Raw genomic sequence first — 27,735 nt, forward strand, 5'->3', positions numbered from 1 at the left:
TAACAGCTTAAGAAAATAATTTCTATTTGCATAATATTTTACAGTCTACTTTCATTTTCATTCCCCTAATATAACCATTAGCACAGCTCTTGAGGCAAATATGGTTATTGTTGTTGTTATTCTCGTATTAACCGTGTGAAAATCGGCTCAAGCGGAAGTTGAGATAGCTGTCAATACCCGACTTTGTTACTAACGCTGGAACTCAAACACAAGTCTTTTGGCCAAAAATCCTGCGATCTTTCTCTGTATTTCTCTTGGGATTTCCATCATCACTTGGCCAACAGTTTCTTGCGATAGGAATTACATCTTCCGAGCGTGTGTTACAGAACCCAGTATCTAAACAAAATGCAAAATATATGATGGTTTTAATATAGACCTTGCAGTGAACACGTTTACAAAATAATTGAATAGATGAAGTCAAACAATATTAATGACAACCATGTCCGTTTCTGCTATCACTTTCTCATTACCTGTGCCCATCATCGTAATCACCATGAATCCACATTTCACTTGTGTTCACAATATGAATGTATGTATACCATTTTTATTGACCCACACAATATTCCATTATATTCATGCACCACAATTTACCAACCCATTTCTCCATTTGGAGCTTTCAAGATATTTTTCCCTTAAAACAGAGGTATGAGGTCCTTCCCCAGCATATACCTGGCTGTGCCTCTTCTGACAAGCTCAGTTAGCCAGACAGGTAGAATTCTTGTTTGTACCTGAGCTATTTATTAAAAATTAAAAATTTTGAGGGTGACTGGGTGGCTCAGTCAGCTAAGCATCTAACTCTTGATTTCAGCTCAGGTCATGATCTCATGGTTCATGGGATCAAGCCCTGCATCAGGATCTGTGCTGACAACATGAGCCTGCTTGAGATTCTCTCTACCTCTCTCTCTCTCTCTGCTCCCCCCGTCCCTGCTCCCTCTCTCTCTCTGTCTCTCAATACAAATAAATAAATTTTTAAAAACTTCAAACTTTTCAGAGCTCAGGCAAACTGAATCAGAACCTCTCTGGAAGTAGAAGTGAACAAACTCCATTTTAACAAGCTCCTTAGTGACTTCACAAGCATGAGTTATTTATATGAATCTACATAAAGCTACTATAGATAATTTAGTGACTTCATTCATTTACCTGATTCTACTTTAGTCTATAAATTCTTCCGACCATTATAAAACATCTCTTGCCTCTTATACTGAGTGGACAAGAATAGTTCTGGAAGACTCTGGGTAAGGAGTCCAGGCTGACTGAGTAGGAGTCTAGTGAGGGGAAGCCTTCTGTTTGAGAATATATCTGGTGCTTTCTCCAATAAGCAATTACCCAACTGCTACATGAACTCCATTGTAAACACTCAGACCTCCCAACAGAAAGACAACAGCGAGCCTCTTTTTGCAATCAGCTTGCCATTATGTGTGTGTGTGTGTGTTTCTGAATATAAAGCAGCCACAAAAAGGGTAAATGAGTTTCCCAGGATGGCTCCCAGAAGAACTCTAAGAATATTATTTTCTTCTTTACCAAAACATCCATTCAATTAGAACTGAAGAAATACATTTTATAAAAGTCATGTACCAAAATGCTTTTTTGGCATTCAAGTCCCAGTATTCAGAAAGATGAGATTCTGTTGCGAAATATGGTAGGAAGCTCTGGGGTCTTTCAGTACTAATGTAAGAGGTTACTCATTCAAAGGCCTGTGCTCATCACTTTGCAGCATGAGGCTGGGAAGCCACTGCAGTTTGAATTCCCAAAGTCAGAGCTACCCTTAGTTGCTGCAGAGACAGGAGAAGCCAGAGGGCTAGGCTCTTTCACGGTGATTACTCTCTGGGCTTGATGTGCAGCAGTGGGATTAAGATGTTAGAAAGAAAAGCCTTTGCATTTGGGAACCAAGCAGAACTGGATCTGAAACCCAACTCAGCATGATCTTGTATAAGTCAGCTAACTGCTCAGTTATGCCTGGATCTGCTGCTCTTTTTTTCTCCTATTTTATCAAAACATATTAGTCCTGGGGTGCCTGGATGGCTCAGTGGTTGAGCATCTAACTTTAGCTCAGGTCATGATCTTGCGGTCGAGTTCCAGCCCCATGTCAAGCTCTGTGCTGACAGCTCAGAGCCTGGAGCCTGCTTCAGATTCTGAGTCTCACTCTCTCCCTGACCCTCCCCTCTGTCTCTCTCTCTCTCTCAAAAAAAAAAACATTAAAAAAATTTTTAAAAAAGCATATTAGTCCTGTGGCTCATTCACTCAGCACTCTACTTCAACAAAACCTATCCCTTTACACTGTTTATGGTTGATGGTTTACCCTTTGCAGTATAGCATCTGAGTTCTAGAAACAGCCTTAATGCCTTAAACTTGTAACTTCCACAATTATGATACCAGGTTTGGGGCACTCCAAGAGCAGAGGTCTTAGGCAGAGGGAGCTCCAACCTTCACTCCCCATCTCCACCCACAGCATTACCTGCTCTATTTAGCAGAGCTCTGCTCAAGCCTTCATTTGGAAAAAAAAAAAAAAAAAAGGTAAAAGTCCCACTTCTGTGGAAGTCAGAATTCTACACTGTGGGACCCCATCCCAGGACTCCTTGCCTAATGTGTGAGTATGATGAGCTACCACTCCCACGATTGGATTGTGTTGTGTGGCACGCTTGACCCTTAGGGAGATTATCCAGGGAGCCCTTAAAAGCAGAGTGCTTTCTCTGGCTGCTGGCAGTAAGAGGAAGGTGGAGAGATTCCAAGCAGAAGGAGAATTGGATATGTATTTTTGGTGCTTTGAAGATGGAGGGAGACTAAAGCTTATTGAGATGTGCAAGGCATTTCCCTCCCACACCCCTATAAGGCATAACAGTCCGCTCCCATTTCACACACAAGGCAAGAGAATTCAGTACAGATTAAGAATTTTCCCAAACTCAGTATGTGTAACTGAGATTCAAAAACCGGGCTTATCTTACAACTAAATGAGAAAAAGATAAAAGATAACCAGCTTATTAAAACACTCTGTAAAAAGTCAGACAGGCAGGTTACCAGAAGAAAAATAGAAATGGACCACAAAAAAGATGTTCAATCTCATTCGAAAGTAAATATTACATGCAAAGTACCTGACATACTGTCTATTTATCTATTCACCTAAATTTAAAAAGTTTAACAGGTCAGAATCTTGGACTTGTGGGATCAAGCCCCACATCGGGCTCTGGGCTGAGTGTGGAGCATGCTTAAGATTCTCTCTCTCTCTCCCTCTGCCTCTCTGTCTAAATTCAAAAAAAAAAAAAAATTAAAAGCTTAATAATACCAAGCATTAGGGAGGGTAAAAAATAGATACTATCCTATATTATTGATAGAAATGTAATTTGGAATATCCTTTTAGGAGATCAATATAGCAAAACTTATCAAAATTTGAAATATACATAGCCTTTGACTCAGGAATCTCTTAGCTAGGAATTTGCCCTACAGATGCACTCACAAAAGTATGCCAGTGTGTCTGTGTAAGAATGGTCACTACAACATTCTTTGTAATAACAAAAACAGTAAAACATGTTACATGTACAATAAGACATGTAATAAATTGTGGTTCACTCCCACAACAGAATATGTACACAACAGAAGGAATGAGATTGAGGTCAGCCTACATAGTCAAGGATCCAAAATAACCAATAAATCTTTAAGGGGTGCCTGGGTGGCTCAGTCGGTTAAGCATCCAACTCTTGATTTCGGCTCAGGTCATGATCTCGTGGTTGGCAAGTTCCAGCCCTGCCTCAGGCTCTGTGCTGACAGGGAGAAGCCTGCTTGGGACTCTCTCCCTTTCTCAATGCCCCTCCCCGGCTCGTGCTCTCTTGCTCTCTCGTGCATGCTCTCTCTCTTTCTCAAAATAAATAAACATTTTTTAAAAATAACCCAGAAATCTTCAATGTTAGTTATTTTCTTAGTGGTTGTCCCAGAGATTGAATGTATGACGACCTACCTCAGATTAATACCAACCTAATTTCGACAGTATACCAAAACTTTACACCTGTGTAGCCCTGGCCCCTCCTCCCTCGTTTGTGCCATTATCATGCAAACTAGACCTTCATATTTTGTATGCCCATCAACACAGATTTATAATTATGGCTTTATGCAGTTGTCTCTTAAGAGTTACAAACAGAAGCGTATTTGCTCTATCTTTTATATTTACCTTGCTGGTTGCCTTTCCAGTGCTTTTTGTCTTCATGTGGACTGAGTCACTACCTAGTGTTCTTTTATTTCAGCCTGATGGACTCCCTCTCATATTTTGTAGGGCACATCTGCCAATAACAAACTCTGTCTGTTTTTGTTTATCTGGGAATGTCTTGATTTCTTCTTCATTTTTTTAAAGGATAGTTTTACCGGATATAGATTCTTGGCTGACAGCGTTTTGCTTTCAGCACTTCAAATAGGTCCCACCACCATCCCCCCAAAATGATAATTACGTGACAGCTCTTTATCATAAGTACCTCTTGTAGTTATGAATTACTTCTGTCTTGTATTTTGCTTTTAACTGTATTCATATGCTATGTCCAGGTGTGGCTCTCTTTGAGTGTATTTTAATTAGACTTCATTGAGCTTCTTGGATATTAATGTTTTTCATCCAAATTGGGGAGTTTTCAGTCATTATTCCCTCAACTATTCTCCTCTATCCCTCTCATTCTCTCTCTCTATCCACCCTGCTCTTCTGGGACTTCTAGTATGTTTTTATTGGTCCATTTGATGGTTTTCATCAAGTCTCCTAGGCTCTGTTCATTTTTCTTCATTCTTTTTTCCTTTTGCTCTTCAGAAGGAAATCAGACTGGATATCTTCAGACTGGATAATATCAGTTGACCTATCTTCAAGTTCAGTAATTCTTCCTTCTGTTCCCTCAAATCTTCTGCAGAAACCTTCTAGTGAGCATTTTATTTCAGTAATTGTACTTTCCAACTCCATAGTTTTTATTTGGTTCATTCTTATAATTTCTATCTCTTTGTTAATAATGTCTATTTGGTGAGACATTATTCTCATAGCTTCCTTTAGCTCATTGTGCATATTTAAAATAGTTGACCCAACGTGCTTGTCTCCTAAGTCCATATATGGACTTCCTTGGGGATAGTTTCTATTGATTGCTTCCCTGCCCCCTTTCTATAGGTCATATTTCATTTTTTTTACTTGTCTCAAGTTTTCGGTTGAAATTGTATGTAATATGCTACTTGTATTATATTTTAAATAATATATAATGTGGAAACTCAGAACATCAGATTCTCCCCCATTCCCAGAATTTTCATTGTTGCTTTTCATTGCTATTGCTGTTTTTTAGGGACTTTCCTGAACTAATTGTATATTTTTTGTTACATGTGGCCACTCAAGCCCTTGCTGGTTAGCTTTGTAGTCAGCTAGTGATTAGAAAGAGATTTCTTTAGGGGCGCCTGGGTGGCTTAGTAGGTTAAGCGTCCGACTTTCGCCTAGGTCATGATCTCGCGGTTCGTGGGTTCGAGCCCCGCGTTGGGCTCTGTGCTGACTGCCAGCTTGGAGCCTGGAGCCTCTTTCAGTCTGTGACTCCCTCTCTCTCTGACCCTCCCCTGCTCACGCTGTCTCTCTCTCTCTCCTAGAAATAAATAAAACATAAAAAAAAATTTTTTTTAAGAGATTTCTTTAAGCACCTAGCACCCGTAAGTCTTCCAAGTCTTTGCCAGGAGCTCTGGGTGCCTCAGTCAGACAGTTTACACCTTTGCCTTATCCTTCACTTCCCACTTGCACAGAGCCACAAAGTCAGTCAAAGATGAAAGCTTATTATGGTCCTATCAAGTCTTTCCTGAGAATGTGCACATCCCTGGGCAGTCATACAACCCTTTACGTGCACATGGTCTTTTCCTGTAGTCCCAGGAATACATTTTAGCTTTTCAAATTTCCATAGGAACATCCCACTCTTTAGATTTACCTTTTAAGCTCTTTGGTTAACCTTTTATTAGTCCCAACTGTTACCCAGTGCCTCAGGTAGCTGAGAAGTTTAACAATCGCCTCTCATTGTTTTTGACAGACGCCCCTGGGGAAAAGGCTGTTCACACTTGGAAAGCGACAGCCTTGAGAATGGGGTCTTCCAGGGAACAAGCAGATGAGTCAAATAATGACAGTACTCTAGAAACAGGACTTTGAAGGAGCTCCAACCTCATTCTGCCCCCGTTAGCGGCTGCCAGGCTGCTGGTTTTTACCATAATCACAGGCTGTCTGTTTTCAAGACAGCTATGCAGCCAGGGCAGGGCTGTTGGGGGAAGGTGGTAGGAACAGTGCAAGTTAAAACATCATAAAGCTCACTGTTCTTATGGAGATTCAGCTATTTTTCTTGAACACTCTTTGGGTTGCTGCAGCCTTTGGTTCATTTCCAGAGTTCTGAAAAAGTCAATTCTGACTAATTTTGCCAATATTTCCATTGCTTTTATGGAGGAGAGAATTTTCAGAAGCCCTTACTGCACCACTTTCACTGATGTCACTCTATTTCATTTAATTGTAATTAATTTAGGTTTAAGTAGCCACACAGGGTTAGTGGCTGCGGTATTGGATGGCACAAGTCTATAAAATACAATGTGAAATCAGTTCATTGGAAATCAACTCAACTCTTATATACGCATATACAAATACGGAAAACAAAACCAGGAAAACAAAATGAATCACTTGTTTTAAATGAAAAATATGTAACTTATAGAAAACCTTTTAAAACTTTTCAGAAATATAATAAGAAATACAGGTATCTTTCCATATATATTTATAATATAAAATGGGACCAAAGAAAGACATTCCTAAGGGCTCCTGTGTCCTCATCAATAGCACTGCTATCAATTGATCTATAGATATTATTTTTTAAATAGACACTAGACTATTTTACATATTTAATTATTTAGCCAACTTGCAGCTTTCTAAGCTAAATGTAGTATAAATACAACAGTCTTGATAATTGTAGTTATTGAGGAACTATGTTGTGGCTTTTAAATTTTTTTTCTTTTATTTTAGAGAGAGAGAAAGAGTGAGCAGGTGAGAGGGGCAGTGGGAGAAAGAGAGAGAGAGAGAGAGAGAGAGAGAGAGAAACTTAAGCAGACTCCACACTCAGAGCAGAGCCAATGTGGGGCTTGATCCCACAACCCCAGGATTCATGACCTGAGCCAAAAGCAAGAGTCAGATGCTCAACTGACTGAGCCACCCAGGTGCTCCTACTTTGTGTTTTTCAAGCTCTGTCCTTTGATCTTCCCAAGGGCCCAGTGAGGTCAAGGGTCATTATCACCTCTTCGCCCAGAGGAGACTTAAAGGGGTACATCAGCTGGCATAAGGCCACATGACAGTGTAGAGTCAGACTGACATCCCAGGCATGCCTAGGCCCATCCTCTTAACTTACAAAGAGATGTGCCCATATTTTGTGTCATTTCTGCTTCTCCCAGGGTATTTCATTTGGGTTCGTTTTAAAGTCACTTTACCTATTTTGAGCATATCTCTGCCTTGCCCTCTGTGACCACAGGCACAGAGCCTGTAGGCCAGAATGCAGCAAATGTGTCTCTCTAAATACATGGACCTTTGTTTCATGAAAACATTGGCAGAATGGGGAATGGCAGAACTACTTACACATCTCGTATTTTTTTAGCCTGGAAAACATGATTCCCCTGCTCTGGTAACTCTGTAAGTACGTTTGGTGGGAATACTCCAGTTTGGGCACTAAACGGCCCATGTCCCATGAAGCCTTGTTCCCAGGCTGCCATGACAGTTGGTCGCCCTATCTGCAAGTAACGTGAGGAAATAGCAGAAAACACCCTGAATTCAGCTGGGAATAAAGAAGTATCAGTCTTCACTGGGCTTTCAGTTACAGATTGTCACACTTTGACTCCCCCTTTCTGCTGAAGACAAAATCCTCTTTTGCTAACCCTCTTTCATCTGATAGGGCTTGGGAAAAGAACTTCAGGGTCTTGTCCCAGGAGCCAGGACAATAGCCATGACCAGTCTCCGAAAAGGAGAATCTTTCCATTTCTCCACAAGTGAACAACACATGCATGAAGCCCTCAGTGTGGACAGCATCAGCATTCCTTCTGCGTGACTTGGGATCCCACCCCAGGTGTAGACAGACATCCATTTCACACTGGGAGTGTCACCACTTAAGGTGGTAATTGGCCAGCTAAACTCTGCCTTGCTCTTGGATGTCTATATGGTTGATTGTTGGGGAGGCTCCCTCAATTGTGTGTATAGAAAGCTAAGTGTCAGCACTTTAAAAAAACAAATCAGGGGCGCCTGGGTGGCTTAGTCGGTTGAGCGTCCGACTTTCGCTTAGGTCAGGATCTCGGGGTTCGTGGGTTCAAGCCCCGCGTCGGGCTCTGTGCTGACTGCCAGCTCAGAGCCTGGAGCCTGTTTCAGTCTGTGACTCCCTCTCTCTCTGACCTTCCCCTGCTCACGCTGTCTCTCTCTCTCTCTCTCTCCTAGTAATTAAAAAAAAAAAAAATCAGATAAAGTGTCAGAGCCACCAACCACCTAAATGTTTGGCACTGTGCTGACAAAACCTGTTGATGTTTTCACTGAGACCCCCAATGCCTTTCTCTCTCTCTCTTCCTTTATCTGGTTAATTAACTCATGTCTCCTTTAGATTCTGGTTGAAGCTGCGCTTCTGAGAAGACTTCTGGGGCCTGCCATCCCTCATCCCACACACTCACATGGCACCAGGCACTCCCCTTGTACAGTATTTTCACATCATCTTGCAATTACTTGCTCACTGGTCCTAAGCTTATGGGGGACAGGGCCATGTCTGCCCTGTTCATAGCTCTGCCCAGCAATTGTCACAGTCCTGGCACATCATGGGTGCACATTAAATAGCTCTGAAATGAATGATGGGTGCTCTTGACCTCAAATCTACCTGTTGTGTTAAGCTTTGGAAGAAACCAAATATCATCTTTATTCTTACTGGGATGTCTGTCTCTGTGCTTCTGGGGGGAAAAATGGGAAAGTGAATAATTAGCATGATCCAAACTGACTATCACAAGAGCACTGTCAAGTATGCAGGCCACATATTATCATCTCCATTTTATAGAAAAGCAAACAATTGAGCATCAAATGGAGAGGAAAGGGGAGGCAAGGACAGCTTCCACCTGCCTTCAGGAGTTGGGTGCTCTCGAGCTCCGGCACTACCAAACACCTCATCTCTAGGAACCAATGACATGTGATCTCTAGCAGGTTGAGTGGGGAAAGTCAGGCTGGGACTCATCACTAACAGATGTAGGGAGGCTCTTCTATTTTACCCCTTGTCCTCTTATTGTTTATCCTCTGGACTGTCAGGAAGCCAAGCAAAATGGAGAGCAGCTGAATTAAATGGGCGCTGGTGCCTCCTTTTTTTCTAGCTCAGGAAATTGAAAATATATAGTTTTGGTTTCGAAACGATTCATTCATTGTTCATTGATACATTGGGGTTTATGATTAGAGATTTTTGTTCTCATAGATGGTTGGATTTTTAAAATATTTATTTCTGAGAGAGAGAGAGAGAGAGAGGCAGCGTGCAAGTGGGGGGTGGGCAGAGAGAGAGGGAGAGAGAATCCCAAACAGGCTCTGAGTTCCCAGCACAAAGCCCAACGTGGGGCTTGAACCCACAAACCATGGGGTCATGACCTGAGCCAAAGTCAGGCACTCAACCAACTGAGCCACCCAGACGTTCCCAGATTCTTTTAAATAATATTGGCTCCACCCCTGGTTCAGTAAATGATGAATATTTGATTTCAGCTAAGTGTTCAGTAAATTAGCACAACACACTCCAGATATCAATTCACAGTTCTCTTCATTTCTAGCCCCTGAGAGACATGGCAATTCCTTGCCCAGCCCGCCATGCCACACCTGCCCAGGCTAAAGCACCCCAGAGTGTTAGCACACACACGCTCCTACCCATTGGCCAGAGGGGCAACATAGAGATCTTTGCATAAACCCAGTTGAGGATGCCACAGGCTTCCAGATTTCCCCGATGCCAGCTGGTGGCACATTACACAGAGTAGCACTTCCAGAAAGGTAAACCAAAGCTGAGTGAGTAGGAGTCAGAAGCTTGTCCCAAGGTGTCCATTATGTTAGACAATCCAGGAAAAAGTTGGCTAACTAATCTGGATTTCAGGCTGCCAAACCAGCTCCGGCACAAGACCCCCGAAGCTCCCTTTCTGTTGTCTTTTAAGAGGCCCAATAAGGAAATTAGTGGCAATATGCTGACAGAGAGAAACACCATTCTTGTAAAACCCTAGGACAGCTTCTTCCCCAGGGAGCCTTCCCTGCCACCATGGTTAAGCTCAGGGTTCCTTCTCCATGATTCCATGCCCCTGAGCATAAAGAGTAGGCACTTCACTCTTTATTCTGTAAATTGCATGTTGCCATGTTGGCCTCCCCAACCAGACTGAGCTTTTGGGAGAAACAGATTTGCCTTAGTTACCTTTCTACCCAAGCTGCAGCTCCTGGCACAAGACCTTATGCATACCCTGTGTTCAATGACCTGTGTTTACCTACTTCCTACATATACTTGTGCTGCTCTCAATAAATACTTATTGAACTCAACCCAAAAAGGCTATTTCCAGGACAGAGAAGGTGGTGTTCTCAGGGACCCTAACAGCCAAACAATTTAAAATCAAACCTTCACCCATGACATAATCATGGAGTCTCTTTTATACTTTTTTGTTGTTTTTTAAAAATTTTTTTTTCTCATGTTTCATTTATTTTTGAGAGAGACAGAGCATGAGCTGGGGAGAGGCAGAGAAAGAGGGAGACACAGAATCCAAAGCAGGCTCAGAGCCTGTCTGTGCTGACAGCTCAGAGCCAATGCGGGGCCCAAACTCGTGAACCATGAGATCATGACCTGAGCTGAAGTCAGATGCTTAACCGACTGAGCCACCCAAGAGCCTGTACTTTTTTGGGTTTTTTTTTTAAGTCTTTTTGTCCTTTTTTTTTTTTTTTAACTACTGATCATGTCATTGCCCTGCATCCAGGGGTCAGGATTGTATGCTATATGTTTGACGGACACATGTCGATTAGTACATCTATGTTCAGAACTGATGTACCCTGTCTGATGTCACTGGTACAGAGAAGCCAAATGGCAGGGCCTCAAATACCCATGGCTTATGTGGGATCTCCCTATTTTATTTCCTCCTCCCAAGGAAAGAGTTTCAATAGTAATGGAAGTGCATGAACTCAAAAGGCCACTGCCATGCATACCTATGCAGACCTGGGTATGGTTATCTCAGGGAGCAACCATCAGCTGGACAAAGGGGCTGGGGGGAGCTTGTGCCATCCTCTACCTGGGCATATCTTTCCCTGCTCACAGCACTTTTAGGTAAAACCACTAGCCAAGATAAAGCTCCAATATTGGCCAGCTTCATTTTAATGTCATCGTTATCCGGTATATACCAGGCACTGCACCCAGAACCATAGAGCTACAAACGTGAAATAAAATGTAGATCTTCCCCTACGTGCCTCCAGGGCAAGCCTGCATAAAGGAAATTGTTGAAATCACAGGAATGACAGGAGGATACATTTTTTAAAAGAAAGGGGGGGCGGGTACCTGGGTGGCTCAGTCGGTTAAGCGTCCAACTCCGGCTCAGGTCATGGTCTCACAGTNATCACTCACACATACACACTCTCTCTCTGTCTCTATCTTTCTGTCTCTCAAAAATAAATAAACATTAAAAACCTTTTAAAAAGAGAGAGACCGGTGGGCAAAGACAACTACTAGAGAAAGACATGTGCACAAAGGGGAGAAGGAAGAAGCATCTGAGAAGGAGCAAGAAGACAGGGGGCAGGGGGGCATCTGGTGGCTTAGTCGGTTGAACGTCCAACTTAGGTTCAGGGCATGACCTCATGCTTTGTGAGTTTGAGCCCCATGTCAGGCTCACTGCTGTCAGTATGGAGCCTACTTGGGATCCTCTCTCTCCTTCTCTCTCTGCCCCTCCTCCACTTGCGCCCTCTCTCCCTCAAAAATAAAATAAACATTAAATGAAGAAAAGAGAGAAAGAGAGGCAGGAGGAAGAGAACCCTGGGGACTGGCTTTGCTCATGATACAACAGGCTTCATACAAGACCCAAGAACACAAGGGAAACATGGCAGGGCCCTCCTGGACTCAACAAGCCAGTGCCCATCAAGGAGCCTGCTAGTCAGTGTGAGAAAGAGCAGCAGGGCAGTCGGGAAACAAGTGCTGGGGCAGCTCCTATACAGCACCAAGCTCAGTGCAAGGGTGAGTATATGGATATATGGACTCACCAAGGGCTGACGTCTTACAGAGGATGACAAAACCAGCCCAGCTTCAGGTGCCTTGTGCTGGTTTACTTTGACATCGTCACCAAAATTATGACTAGATTAGGTACTCAGTGAAATAGTTCACCCTACTGTGGCTGAGGCCCAGATTATACTTGACAAGTGTCCAATCTAGATGTTTGTTACCCGTGATTTAAAGTAGGAACCAAAACAGGCAAAATTCTCTGCACCCCTCAAATGTACTTCGCACACTGTCCCTCTGTTACTCTCTAGCACCTCATCTCCAAAAAACAGGTCAGCCCTTTCATCCAAATAAAAAGGTTATGTCTAAGTTTACCAGCCCACCTTCCTCTCATAGGATGATTTGTCCCAGTGCTGTGACCAGGGCAGGCCACGCTGGTTATTAAGGCTGGTGCACATCCTAAAGAGCTTGCAATATTCTGTCCTGCCCCTGGTTGCTACTCACACCCCACACCTGAAATGCAGCTCTGATCCTTTCTACAGCTGAGCTTTCTGCCTGGGTGTTATAGTTCAATCATTTACATTAGCCAAGATATGGAAGCAACCCAAGTGTCCAACAATAGATTAGTGGATAAAGAAGATGTGAGATATACAGAGAGAGACCATCCAGTCAGACCTTGCCTCTAACCCCCATATGCCATATATATAGAATAATGGAATATTACTCTGCATTAAAAAAAGGATGAGATCTTGCCGTTTGTGACAACACGGTTGGAACTAGAGATCATTATGTTGCGTGAAATTAGTCAGACACAGAAAGACAAATATCATATGATTTCACTTATATGTGGAATCCAGAAAACAGAACAAGTAAACAAAAGCAGAAATAGACCCTTAAATCAAAAAAAAACAAAACAAAAAACAAAACTGATGATTGTCAGAAGAGAAAGGGTTAGGGGGACAGGCAAAATGGGTGAAGGGAAAGGGAGATACAGGCTTCCAGTCACGGAACAAGTAAGTCATGGGAATAAAAGTCACACCATGGGGCACATAGTCAGAAGGATTGTAATAGCATTGTGTGGTGACAGATGGTAGCCACACTTGTGAGCACAGCATAGCATACAGAGATGTTCAATCACTGTGTTGTACACTTGAAACATTATGTGTCAGCTATACTCCAATAAAAAAAAGAATATATTCAATATATAATAAAGTCTGGGGTTGGGGGGAGGTAGTGAAAGAATGAACGAGACCAAAAATGAACTCTAACAGAAGAGAAACAAGGACAAGGAAAGCTTGGAGAGACAGAAGGAAGAACATGCAACCTTCATACAACTTCACCAGATGGCTTTGAACCTTCCATTAGCAACCGCAGATGCTTCGTACCAAGTGTTTGCTCCATTCTAAACAACGGGCAGGAGTTTATCAGTAGGACCACCTACCCTGTTTAACCCCCTTCGGTGGAAAGAATCAAAAGTCTTGCCTGGCGTCTTCCTTCTGGGTCTCAAGGGCTTAAAACATGACATGTGTATTCGTTCTCATACAGGAATTCTTAGTAGCGTTTTCTCCACTTTACATCATTTAAAATGTAAACACTAAAAGAAAAGAAAAGCTCATTTAAGACCAAACAGTGCTAGCAATGCCAAGTGACCAGAAGGACCGTGGCAGGGGTCAGAGGCAAGGTCTGCCTGGATGATCTAAGGGTAAAACCATGTCGCACGTGCACTAGATCGAACCTCAGCAGGTCACTTGGCCCTCGGAGGCTCCAGCCAAGAAAACTGTGAATCATTCTAAAGCCCGTCGGTTTCTGGGGCACTCACTGAGCCGGATTCCTGAAAGCAAGCGAACAAAGAGCTGTTCTTTCTCATGTTTTTGTTGGACGCTCAAGTGTGTCTGTGAAAGAACGAGTATCTACTAGTAGATTAACATTAAGAAAAAGTCAAGATTAGGGAGAGGAAAAAAAATCCGAGAGGCTGTGTAACTGAGGTCTGCAGCAGTTCCTAACTGCTAACAAACCCCTGGCCACTGAGCACTTCCTCCTGGCCATGCTGATGGTCACCGAGCACACAGAGGGGGCAGCCTGGGGACAGCCACCAATGCCACGGAGGCAACACGTTCCCCTGCTTGCCCCCAAGCACTGACCCACCCTCCACCCCTGCCCCGGACGGCATTGTTCCACCCAGTCAAGCCTGTTGAACAATTTCTCCTCTGAAACAGCCCCTTTGATGCAGCCTCGTTCTGTGTTCAGTGACATGAAAGAGATACTAATGCCGATTATCAAAGGCATGTGCTCCAAACCGCCGAGCAGCTAATGCCCGAGGGATGTAACTTTATCTCTTCCTCTGACTTCTACATCCTCCTGCAGTGCAGAGCTCGGTGGGTAAGTAGCACATCTTTTTCCCCCTACTAATTTCACATCAGATATTAATCTGAGTGGGGGCGGGAAGGACATGAATTAATACCTTAAGCTTGTAGGTCACACTCAGGCAAACATGCTTCACAGGGCTAAGCACCATGGGAGAAAGCTGATACCCGGGGGTCCCAAGGGAGCAGACTTGGCCAAGGACTCACATGGAGGGCCTTTCTCCCCAGGCCTCCTCGTATGGAGAGTGCCACTGTGCGGTCCCACAGAAATTTCTGTCTATCACTTTCTCAGAATAAAAGATCTGGCACCTTCCTGGATGGGGCTGACTATTTTCCATTCTGGACATTCACTATATGAAACATCGAAGGGTGTTAAGTAAGTCTGTGTGTCTGCAGTGGAATAGTACACAACCATTACAGTGATGTTTAGAAGAATATTTCACGATGGGCCCAAATGCTTATGATACATCACTAAAAGGGAAAATGGAGGGGGTGCCTGGGTGGCTCAGTCGGTTGAGTGCCTGACTTCCATCCAGGTCATGATCTCATGGTTCGTAAGTTCAAGCCCCGCATCGGGCTCGGTGCTGACAGCTCAGAGCCAGGAGCCTGCTTAGGATTCTGTGTCTCCCTCTCTCTCTGCCCTTCCCCCACTCGCACTCTGTCTCTCTGTCTCAAAAATAAATAAACATTAAAAAAATTTTTTTAAGAAATAAAAAGGAAAACATAATACAAAAGAGTACGTGCAGATGAGAGTGTGTGTTTGTGTGTGCACAGAGAAAAGTCTAAAAGGAATTCTACCAAATTGGCCACAGTGGTTGTGGCAGAGCAATAGAACTGTATGCAGTAGTTTTCCTTTTATTTTTTCTTAGCTTAGATATATTTCCTCTGTCAGCCACAAAGTGCATTATTTTCTTATGATATGAAAATTTAGGATTCAATTGACTGATGTACTAGGGAAAGGAGAGTCGTCCTTTTAGAGAAACTGTCCGTGTGTGCTGACAGATCATAGCCATACCCAAAGGGATAACTTTTAATTACTTATTTGTATTTTCTTTTTCTAAAGAGCCAGTAATGTACCAAGCTCCTCTACACCTGCTAATTAGGCCTGCTGCTTCCCCCACTGCTTGGCACCAGCAGCGGGGATAGAAATCTCAGTTCAGGTGTGAAAATGAAATGGCCAAAAATTATTCTATCTATCTCGAAGTCATTTTCCATCAGGCTCCTCGTGGAGGAATGTGTTAGGACCACACGGTTCTGGGATTACATGAGGTCATGGAGGAAAGCCGTAAATCGTAACTCATCACACAAATGTGGGTTTTGGGCCTGTTGTCGGCTGTATGGCACCTGGGAGCAGTCCGTTTGTGTTTGAGGAGAGTAGGGCGTGCGTCTCAGGCCTGCAGCAGAAGGAATGAAGTGCATGCCCCCTCCCCACGGTCCCATTGAAGATGGTTGGGGCATGGAAGAGCCTGAGAATATTCTGAGAATATTCTGAGAACCCCATCTAATAGAAGGATGCAGGAAAAGAGAAACCCAAGGAAGACTTAAGAGCAAAAATGGCCAATGACCAGATGAGGTTCTTCAGTATCTGACCTATTGAATTCATGATCAGAGGACAGGATGAGAAAGAAAATATTTGTTGGATAGTGTGAGAGTCAAAACTCCACCGGAGTCTCTCACCATTTAGAAACTACACACACAGGGCACCTGGGTGGCTCAGTTGGTTAAGCAGCTGACTTACGCTTAGGTGATGATCTTGTGGTTCGAGGGTTCTATCCCTGCATTGGGCTCTGTGCTGACAGCTCAGAGGCTGGAGCCTGCTTTGGAGTCTGTGTCTCCCTCTCTCTCTGTCCCTCCTCTGCTTGTGCTCGGTCTCTCTCTAAAATAAATAAACATTAAAAAACATTTTTTTTAAAGAAACTACACACACCATAAATATATGTATATCACGTGCGCGCACGCACACACACACACACACATACACACACACATTCCAGACCCCCTGCTGTTTTCCTCATTCAGTAACTGGTTGGAAAGGTGGTATCAATGTTAGTTCCAAGCTTCCCTGGGCTTCCCAGCATTAAATATATCTGCAGGCCCCTAAACCGGCCCAAGCACTGAAGGCCCATCTAGGCGACTGGGTCCAGGGGTCTCATTTCCCACATGTGTACACAAATAGATTTACTGCTTGAAAATCAATACTGCAAAGGGCACTTTCTCACCCCAGCTAAACTAATGTTTGGTCTCAGGCCCTCAGAACAAAACACAGCCTTGGTGTCTGTTGAACGACCCTGGGCACAAAACAATAGTCAAGCATAGAACTGGAGTCGAACAAAACAGGAAGAAATCAAAGTTTATTTCTCCTCTGGTTGAACCGCGAAAATAACTCTTTGCCTTCCTAACCCCTATCAAACATGACCCACTCCAGGCTGAGCATTAACGGAACGTTCAATATTCTGGAAACGTCGGGAGAGCAATTCTCTTGGCTCCTTTGCTCTGAGGTCTGTCTGACCAGAGCAGAGAGCCTCCCTCCCTCCTTGTGGGCCAAGGCTCTGCATCTTTCAACTAAACTCCAGGCGCAGAACAGTGACTTGCTGGGCCACTCTGAGGCTGAACCTCACAGCACTGGGCCAGGCCTCCTGACCATCTGGGCCTGCCTGCTCCGTGGAGCTGTTCTGTCCTGGGGGCACCCACCTCCCCTCTACCCAGAGGTTCCCTCTACCCCCACCCCCCTGGCATCTGCTGCCCTTTGCTGCCCCCAAGTGGCCAACAGCAGAGGCCCTGGAGGGGCCAAGAAGGGTTTCCAACTGGGGTGTGTGCTACTCCCCACACTGGTCCCCTCAGAAGTGTGGTAAATCTGATTCCAACTGCATGCATTCTCTATAAGGAGGTCAGTAGTCCCGGAACAGAAGTAAGACTAAGACACTACTGCATGCCATTCAGCCAGGCGCTTAGCTCCTGGAATTGTTTTTGCTCATGAGGTGCAGTGTAGTGAAGAGGAGAAAACACAAAACTGCATTCTAAACCTGGTCTCTCCATCTTGCTAACGGTTAACTTGGCTCTCCAGGATGTTTCTTTGTGAGTAATACCTTTTCTATCTAGTCAGAAGGGTGATATAAGAAATGTGCCCGGAGTATGGGGTCACCTCATGGTAAAAATAAAGCCCTCCCCAAACCAGATGAAGCACAAGATGCCCACAGAAATCAGAATTCAGATGTGGGCACCCGAGTGGCTCAGTCGGTAAGCATCTGACCTCAGCTCAGGTCACAATCTTGCGGTCTGTGAGTTCGAACCCTGCATCGGGCTCTGTGCTGACATCTCAGAGACTGGAGCCTGCTTCAGATTCTGGTCTCCCCCTCTCTCTGTCCCTCCCTTGCTCTCTCTCTCTCTCTCTCAAAAATAGATAAACATTAAAAAACAGAAATCAAAATTCGGATAAACAAACAAATACTTTTTTAGTATAAAGTACATCTCAAATGTTTCACGGGACATACTGATAGGAAACACTTTTACATCATTTATCTGGAATTCAAATGTGGGCATTTGGTTTTCAAGAGTTTTGTTTGTTTCTTTTTTGTTTTGTTTGGAGTGGGGGGGGGGGGGCCAAAATCTGTCAACTTTATCTCCAAATGTCAGGCATTCCTATCTGAACAGGACTTACACTCCTTAAACACCTTCCACACAATCCACTTCCCAGCAACACAATCACGTGGGCTGACACATAGCTAGCTAGCATTTTCTTATGGGAAGAAATAGGTATGAACTGAGAGCTCCCAGCTGGGGATGCCTGCATATGGGAGGTCTGTAAGCCCCTGGTACCTCCTTCTGCTTCTGCTGGACACTTAGGACAAGGGTACCAGCTGGCCTTGGGAGTTGCCTCTTATCTGATCCCAGCTAACATGTTTCTCAGAGTCAGAGATGAAAAACACTTTTAAGGCCCCAACATGTTTCAGACATCTGTTATTCATTTTCTTTGATCTTGATTTTGTCTCAATCTTGTATAAGGACTCCAGCATGCATTTGACTATCTGGTTTGGGTTCTAAGCCAATGGAGTTCTGGAGTTGGTGTTTCTCTCTAGATAGGAGAGATAACATCTGCATTTGTTTCCAAAGCCATTTGACACCCACTGCCTCATTTCGTCTTCAAATGTTGGCAGATAATGTGGTACAGTGCAGTAGGCTTCAACACTGGCTGCATACTGGAATTATCTGGGGAGTTTTTTAAAACCCTGATGTCCACACCACACCCCAGACCAATTCAATTACATCAGAATGTCTGGGGGTGGAGACCCTGGCATCAGCGCTTCCCAAGGTCTCTAGGCAATTTCCATGTGCATACGAGACTGAGAACCCCGGTCCTGAGCAGTGGTTTTCAGAGTGAACCCTGGTCCAGCAGCACGAGCATCCCCTGGGAATTTGTTAGAAATGCACATTCTTGGGCCCATCCACCTACTGAATTAGAAACGTGGGGTGGGCTGTGCAGTGATTTTGATGCACGCCACCCATCAAGGAAAGCACCAGCTTTCAAAAGTAAAAAGATCTGGCCCCACTTGTAACCCCAGAGCTACCACCAATGATCTCTCAAAACTCAGCTTTTGCATCTGCAAGATGGAAGTGATCCTCTCTACCTTGTACATCTGGTTGGGGAAGATTAAATGAACCAAGATGCGTAGGTGGCCTAATAAAAAACCTGACAAAACTCAGCAGATGTGGTGACCAGCCACCCAGTTTGCTCAGATAAAGGGAGTTCCTACGACTTGGGGTATTGGTGCTGAAACCAGGCAGCCCAGCTCATGGGCATGATTTGGTCATTCTATCAGCACATGGCAGTGTCCTCAGAGCAGCTCTGTGAGGGGCACAGGGCAAGCATCCATTTCACAAGGGGAGGCATTAAAGGCTTGAAGACACTTGCCTGAGATGCCACAAGCTTGGTACAATCAAGCCCTTAGTTGACTGACCCTAGAACAGGGCTCTTTCTCTGAACGCGTGTGTGACACCCCTGAGTGACACTAACACCCACCCTAAACTCTGTTGGATTCACTCGATTCACTCAATGACCTCAGAGGGAGCTGTTATCAGTGTCCTCAGCTACATGCAGAAATGAGTACGTGGGCGGGCTCCACGGAGGGCAACTTGTGTGGTCTCGCAGCCCCATGCTCGGTGGAATGCTCTCTTACCAATCTTGGGGAAGGGCCCCCCTCATTCTCATTTAGCACTGGGCCCTGCATATGGTGTAGCTGATCCCGCTTAAGGCAGAGAGATACTTAGCAACTTGCACAAGGCCACCCAACTGGGAAGCAGCAGGGCCTGGATTAAAACCCCGGGTGTTGGCTCCAGGCCCAGGCTCCTGGTGAGAACGCTCTGGTTCCAAGAGTGAACACTTCTTAACATATGTGAACACTGAGCAGAAAAGGAATTTCACAGGCTTTTGGCAGAGCGGAGGAACTTAAAGCAAGTCCTCACCTCATTGCGAAGAGTACGACCCACTCATATCCATGACTTTGCTTGCAGAACTTGAAGGCTAACTTTAAAGTGCCAAAGATGCAGATCTATTTAGATTCTATTTATCAGCAATAGAAAATCAAACTCGATCATTTATCTCCTCCCACTTGTACTCAAGGAAAGCTACTCAGAACATTGTGCAAACTTGAGGACTCCTAGCAAATCACAGGGCCTGTCTTAGTCAGCTCCGGTGGCTATAATGAAGTGCCATAGATCTGGTGGCTTAAAATAATAGGAACTTATTTCCCACAGTTCTGGAGCTGGAAATCCAAAAGCAAGAGATGCCAGCATGGTCCAGTTCTAGTGAGGAGCCTTTTCCAGGTCGCCTACCTCTTGGCAAGCAAGAAGGCATGAAAGTTCTCTGGGGTCTCTTTATAAAGGCACTAGTCCCACTCATGAAGGCTCCACCCTCATGGACTAATCACCTCCCAAAGGCCCCAACTCCTGAGACCATCATATTGGGAGTTAGAATTTCAACATGTGAATTTTGAGAAGATACACACATTCAGACCATTGCAATACTTATGCTAGGAATTGTCATGACCTCACCTCCTTCCTAATATAAGCAAACTGCCCGAAATTTCATGGTATGGTTGATATCTCTAGTTGTTCCAAACTTAGAGACAGGTGCAGAATTGGCAATATCCTGCACCCCTTCCTCTTGTATCTTCTTTTCTTCTCCATGACATGACCCTAGGATTCTCTCTTCTTCTCTTCCAGCCCTCTCTGTCATACCCTATGCAACTTGCACAGGTGTGTTCACACCTTAGCATTGCTCTAATTCACATATACTTCCCTCAAGTGTTTTCTACCAGTGGACTTGTGTGAGAGAGAACCAGCCATAAGTCTGTGAAGGAAATTGGTGGCTATAAATTTCCTTCTCTAATTCTCTTCCCACTCCCCCTCACCCAAATCCCCAGCCATCCCTCTCATGGAAGATGCAGGCTCATAGTCACAAAGACCCAATTAGAACTCAGTGGCAAGCATGCCAAACAGGAAGGAGGAGGAGTGGTCAGAGAAACAACTAGGTATGAGGCAGAAGTGTCCCACTTGTGTTTCCAGGGGATTCGGGACTCAATGTTCAAGTCAACTGTAAGCCGATGGGAAGTGTTGGGTATCCTAACATCGCGCATTCCAGAGTCCCAGCTCATTCTGGCTGAGTTCAATCCAAACCACTTGAAGTTTAGAGAACGATGTTTGAAGAAGCCCATGAAAAGGAAATTGCAGTTGGAAGCCGGAAGCGATTAGAAAATGGGTAAGAATTTCAAAATAGGAAGGAAAGAGATTAAGATAAATTTCAGCCGAGTGTCTGCATTGATAATGAACAGACTTGAGACAACTGTCTTGGGAGAAGAAAAGGGCCCTGGTGGATGGAGACAAGTCCAAGTCTCTCCAGTGAGTACGGTACTATCTGAGTCAACTGTACAGTTGGCAACACTCGAGTCAGGACCAAATGGACTGTTTGTGAAGGAAACGGATCTGTTCAAATTTCAGGATCCAGAGGCGAATGGATACTAACTAACCCCCAGGGAAAAAGACAGAGAAGGGAGAAGATGATACTGGTTGGCACCAACTCAAAACCTGGAACAATAGCTAAGGAATATCATAGCACAACACAATGACCTATATAGATTGTCATTTAACACTTTTCTTTTAGTAATCATATGTTGTAGAGAAAACAGTGTAGTGGACAACAGAACCTAGAGAATGCACACATTAAAATAAAGAACAGATGTGAAAAGATTAGACGTCACTCCAAACAGTGCCATCTGAGAGTGGTCAAGAAAATGTAATCCAAAGAATACATGGTTAGTGAGCCTAAAAGTAGGGAAGAATGAGAAAGGGAAAGTGTAAAGAAGTAATTCTGGAGACCTATAATGAAGCAGAAACGTTTTAGCAAGGATTTGCTTCGATCATTATTCAAGCTGTGTTGCCAAACTCATGATCTCGTCATTATCGTTTTCACCTGGTATAAATGTAGGGGTGCCTGCTAATTGCTGGATGAGGTGAGGGGGTGTGCCCTGCTCTAGGAGGGGAGGGACCAGAACACTATTCTTCTGGGAGGACTCAGGACCCCGAGGACAACAAGGTAGCTGCCTGTGCTCCTAAGGTGGGCAGGCAGTTAGTTCTTTTACCCACTCACACTTGGGAGTTGAAAGAGAAAACCCTTCCAGCCCACAAAGAAAGATGGGCTGTGGGGGAGAACAGAGTCGGGGTTCTAGATCCTAATTGTGGCACATGCCCGAGGCTACTCAACTCCATGTTCCAGAGACAGCTTGCATCCTAGGAAGAGACTGTGTATGTCAACAAGAGGAGTGTTGCCTGCAAGAAGTCTGTCAGTACCTCAGGCAGAAGAGACTAAAAAATCAAACTGGGACCTTGTTTCGGCTGTATCCAGATCATCTCTCTGAGCTCCAAGGCTCTCAGCACTCCTTCTCTCTTGGCCAGGCAGGAGACACCACTCGCTGTGTCTACAGGTCTCTGAGTGCAATACAGGGACTCCCTATTCTGGGAAGCATCCATGCAAGGCCCTTGTTGAGTGAAACTGGAAGAAACAGGGAGCCAACTTCCCAGTGACATAAGGTAACTCAGAACACAAGATAGGCTTGAGCTACTGAATCTCTTTCCCTGGGCTCAGTCCCAAATCTACCTCTTTTTCAGTAAAGCAAATTATTTCTTTAAGCTTCTATTTCCTCATCTGTAAGATGGGGATGATGACAATCATTACAGAACCTTCCTCCTCTGATTATGCTAATGTGTCCTTGCAACAAGAGGAAGGGAAAACTTGTATCACCAGAGGGTAAACAGGGCATAGAGCATCACCATATAATAAAAGCCAAAAATTGAGGGGACCAAAACAACTCAATGTAGAGACAGGCAGACCTCCTAACATTCACAAATTTCTCCACATTAGTTAACTACTTGGTTAGAATTAACAATTCAGTTGAGATATTAACCCTAAGGAAGGGACTCAAGGCTGCAGTGCCTTGACAAAGTGCTTTAATTCTATAATGCCATGCTCTGCACCTGCTCTGGATTAATATTAATTTCTTTTACACTTAGATTAAATTCATCATTTCCTTCCTTAAATTCAACTAAATACCCATTTACTATGGGTAAATGCTGATCAGTGAAACACAAGGTTTTGTTTTTTGGGTTTTTTGTTTTTTTTTTAATATAGACTAAATCATGTCTCCAGTCATCATGGCTTTGCCAGTAGACTTAAACACCCAAACTGCTCTTTTCTGGGCAGGAATTTTGCATACAAAGCAACACAGGATTCTGTGGTTGTGAGAGAAAGGAAGTGTTCTCATTGAACAGCTTACCCATCACACAATCATCTGTCAACAGGGACTGGTGGGGGGGAGGGTCTACATTCACTTGGATGGGAGTGGGCCAATGTCCAGTTGGTATGTTTACCCTGGCAAGGCTCAAAGAACAGCACCAAACAGACATCTTGGTTCAATATGATGATGATCTCACTTAAGAATCACCAATTTTTACAAATGAAACTTTTGAAGAAATCACCTCACTCAGAGATGATTATTTATGGCTGAATCAAAGGCTTTCTTTAATGATGAAAATATCTTTGATAATAGAGAATCTTCTGCACACATGTGCACAGTGGAAAATTGCAAATCCTCCAGAATGTGGAAAGAATACTAAATGGGGCAGGAGGCAGTTCCTGTTTCTCTCCACCACTTTCCAGATCCTCAGACAAGAAGACCATAGTGTCAGAAAGACTTACATATTTTGGTCATGTTAGACCCTGTTGGTTTGGCCTGTGAAGTGCTAAGAAAAGCGTCCTATGAGCTTGGGCCAGCGGCTGCCAGAAATGAATGGCAATGTTGGTAAGGTTCTTCCTTAATTTGTGATTATTTTTTAGCAGTGTTTATCATTACTTTTTAAAAGTATGGTAAAATACACAGAACATAAAATTTACAACCTAACCATGTGAGTGTGCACTTTAGTGGCATTAAGTCCATTCACCTTGTTGGATAACCATCACCACTGTTCATCTCTAGAACTCTTTATATCTTGCAAAACTGAAACTCTATACCAGTTAAACATGACTCCCCATCCCCCCCACCCATTGCCCCCACAAGTACCCAGCAAGCACCATTCTACTTCTATCTCTCTGAATTTGATCACTATAGGTATCTCATGGACATGGAGTCATACAGTACTTGTCTTTTTGTGACTGGCTTATTTCACTTAGCATAATATCTTCAAAGTTTACTTATGTTTTAACATGTGTTAGAATTTCCTCCCTTTTTAAGCTGAATAATATTCCATAGGTGTATAGATCACATTTTGATTATCCATTCATCCGTCAATGGACATGTGAGTTGCTTACACCTTTTGGCTGTTGTGAACAATGCTGCTATGAACATGGGAATAACAACTATATCTTCAGGACCCTGCTTTCATTCCTTTTGAATGTAAATCTAAAAGTGTCTTCCTTAATTAGTGATCTTTTATAATGGCTGGAAACTGAATAAGCATTGATATGATTTCCTTTCACACAAGAAAATATGCAATGACCTTTAGTGAAATGTGAAGTGTATTCAAATTCCATACTTGCATGTGCTATATATATCTATGTATATGTATATATACATATATATGCCTCCATAGATTGAGTAGAAATTCAACTAATTGCTATTTGTCAATAGCCTGAGAAGTTCTCTAAACTTCAGTGAAAAAGAAGTCTTTCTTTTTCTAAGCTTTGCTTCTTCCCACAGCATGAACACTTGAATTTAAATCAACCAAGGAAGTTAAAACTATAAAATCAATAGAGTTCCAGAAACTTTCCATCTTGCAAAAGTGAAACCCTATACCCATTTAAAAACTTACAATTTCCCTCTCTTCGACCCTCTGGTAACTACCATTCTACTTTCTATTTCTATGAGTTTGATTACATTAGATAGACACCTCATATAAGTGGTACACTTTTTAAAAATTAAACATTAGACAGGATCTCTAGGCAATAAAGAAAAGTGTCTATTTATTGACCATTAACCATTGTGCACACACACAGAGTGCTTTGGTAAATTTTTTACAAACCTCTCCTGTGCTAGTGATTTAAGAATGCTAACTTCCCCTGAAAGAAAACTGCTCAATTTTAGTCAAATATTTGCTAAGCAATTAAAGGTTTTATGACAGAGGCCCATCTACTTCAGTCAATAAAGGGAAAGTTATTTTGAGAAACTCCTATCATTTCAGACTACTGTAGTGGTTGATAAGTCTTGGGCAGAGTTAGCCTCACTTTCTGTGGGCCATGTGTGTGAGGAGGCTCATCAAGCTTAAAGGAACTGGAACACTCACTCCTGGTTAGAGTTCTCCTCCTGACTAAGATTTCTTTAGGATTCTTGCAAAGAATTAGTCAACAAGGCAAAAATTAGCTTCAATATTTTACAAGAGAGATCATGACACTGCCATGGCCTTGCTTCCCCTCTTCTACCCCAGACCAAACAGTCAGATCTCTCCCCAAGTGAGGCCTTGGAGAGGCAGCCCTCCTCCCTCACACCATGCCCCCCACATGCCACTAGTCCTGACCTCCCTCCGCATTCTCTAGATCCTGAAGGATGCTGCTGCCTCAGCAGAGCAAATTTCCAACCTTTATTTTTATTTTTATTTTTTTTTGGCATGGTATGACAGGTACATAAAATGGTAAAGGGACAGTAAACGTCTTTGCCAAATGATCTTCCTTCTCTCTTCCCACTCTCCCTCTTCCTTTCTGCTCTTTCCCTATCACTTCCACTGGCTGGCTTCTGCTGGCTTCTAGAGATCTCTGTTTACCAATGAACCAGTCAACTATCCACTGTAGAGACCTACTGAAGGCCTGCTAACAGAAGCCAGGCCCAGAAAATCAAAAGGAAAGAACTTGGTGCAGATCCACTCATATCACCAGATGAGCTGTGTGACCATGAATCCTTCCCCTCGGGTTGAGTTATCTACAGAAGGCGTGCTTATGGAAGGAACTTGCCCAGGACTTGGGAAGCTAGATGTCAGGTCTAAGATGTGACTTTACCCCGCTTATACACTAACAGGTTAGCCTGATTCTATTTTGTGGATGCTAGCAGGAGACATGAGTTCCTGGGTCAGAAACAAAGGACGATATTACTCATGATGTAGCAACGGCTCGAACATCAACATGTTGGCACCAGCTTCTCTTGCTCTCAAGGTCCACACGCATGACTCCAGGCCTAGATCAGTATGATAGGTAAAGTGGGCTTGTGTCACGGCCAAGGAACACTGAGCTTGAGGAATCTACTGTTTTCAAAGGCAACAATAAACAAGTCTGCTTTTTAGGTGCTGAGGGTGGCAGACATTATCTCATTTCTTGAAGAACAACTCTGAAAATGGCCTGGGCAAAGAGTAGTCTTGGCCCACTAGACAGGAGCACTTGTGGCCCAAGGAGGACTTTCTCTCCCAACACTGGCTCCCAGGTCCAGCCCTGCTGGTCACTAGTTATGTGACTTTCAACAGGTCACATAACCTTTCTGGCTCCTCATTCTCCTTATCAATAAAATGGTAGTGGTAACATATACCCATCTGTCCCACAGAGTCAAAGATCCCATGTGGGAAATGGAAAGGTGGTAGAATTTTCTGGAAGCAATGAAAGATCTGGCTTCCTGCTTGGGAATCCACATGAAATCACTAAGTCATTCCTGAGTTTCCTCCAAGCCATGCAAATAGAGGAATATTTTGCAAAAAGCTTTGAGGCCCAAGTTCCACAAAGTCAGTTTCAGCCTATTCTTTTTTTTTGTTTCAGCCTATTCTTATGCTAAAAGCCCAAATTCTCAACAGCTTCCCAAACTCATTATGGAGAAAGCTCACTTCAGGCCTGATACTGAATACTACCTGCTCCATAAACTTCCTCCACCCTCCCACCGTAACCTCCACTACAACTTATTTATCCTATACCTCTCACCTGGGAGCTTCACTTCTCTCCTAAAAAGCCACATGCCCTGAAGCATCAAAAGGTAACCAAATCTGGGCTGATGTGGGTCAGTGAACTGTGGACTATGCCATACAATCACAGATGTGCTTATCCGAAAACTTCTACCTGTGACACTATGTTGCAAAAAGGCATTCTAACTGACAGACTGAATCTAAGTTGCTAGCAATCTAAACTTAATAAGAAATAATTCATTTTCTTCAAAGGTTTTAGCAAAAGTGGAACAGAGCTAAGTTGAAATAGAAATCTGACTCCATTGGGTCCATAACCCATGAAATACACAAATTTCCTATGGGATCCTGAAAAAATTATTTAAAGGTGGAAAGGTTAGGGTTAATGGAGGGAAACACTTGGAAGACCTTCAAGTAACTCTAATTATACCTGAAGATACCAACTGAGCTGCCCAGGCCACTGGCCAAAGGCTTCATCTTGACCACTTTCTCTTCAACCTTATATATGTTAACACACCAAAATACATGTGTCCTCACTCTGACTCTGTTCAATAGGTGAAGTGGATATAATTATCCCATTTTAAAGATGACCAAACTGAAACACCTAGAGGATGAATGACTTACCCAGGATGAGACATTTTGCAGGAGGCAAAGCTGGAATAGGACCAAGGTCTCCTGTCCCACACTGCTACCCTGAACATCCGGCTCAGTGTCCTCCAAATTATTTGTGGAAAATAACCTGAATAATCAGGCCAAAGAAGGAAAAGAACAACAACTCAATTACT

General features: G+C 43.5%; 1 long non-coding RNA gene across 1 annotated transcript; it reads right to left on the reverse strand.

Annotated features, from left to right (window-relative positions):
• On the reverse strand, window positions 1-27,735 carry LOC144243117 (uncharacterized). The gene is made up of 4 exons (XR_013338538.1): window positions 27,575-27,735; window positions 16,275-16,412; window positions 13,615-13,767; window positions 1-336 (listed from the first exon to the last, which is right to left on the reverse strand). It is a non-coding gene; the product is annotated as an uncharacterized LOC144243117 (long non-coding RNA).

This window comes from Crocuta crocuta, unplaced genomic scaffold, assembly GCF_008692635.1.
Source record: "Crocuta crocuta isolate KB4526 unplaced genomic scaffold, BGI_CrCroc_1.0 scaffold26, whole genome shotgun sequence".
Taxonomy (NCBI): Eukaryota; Metazoa; Chordata; class Mammalia; order Carnivora; family Hyaenidae; genus Crocuta; species Crocuta crocuta.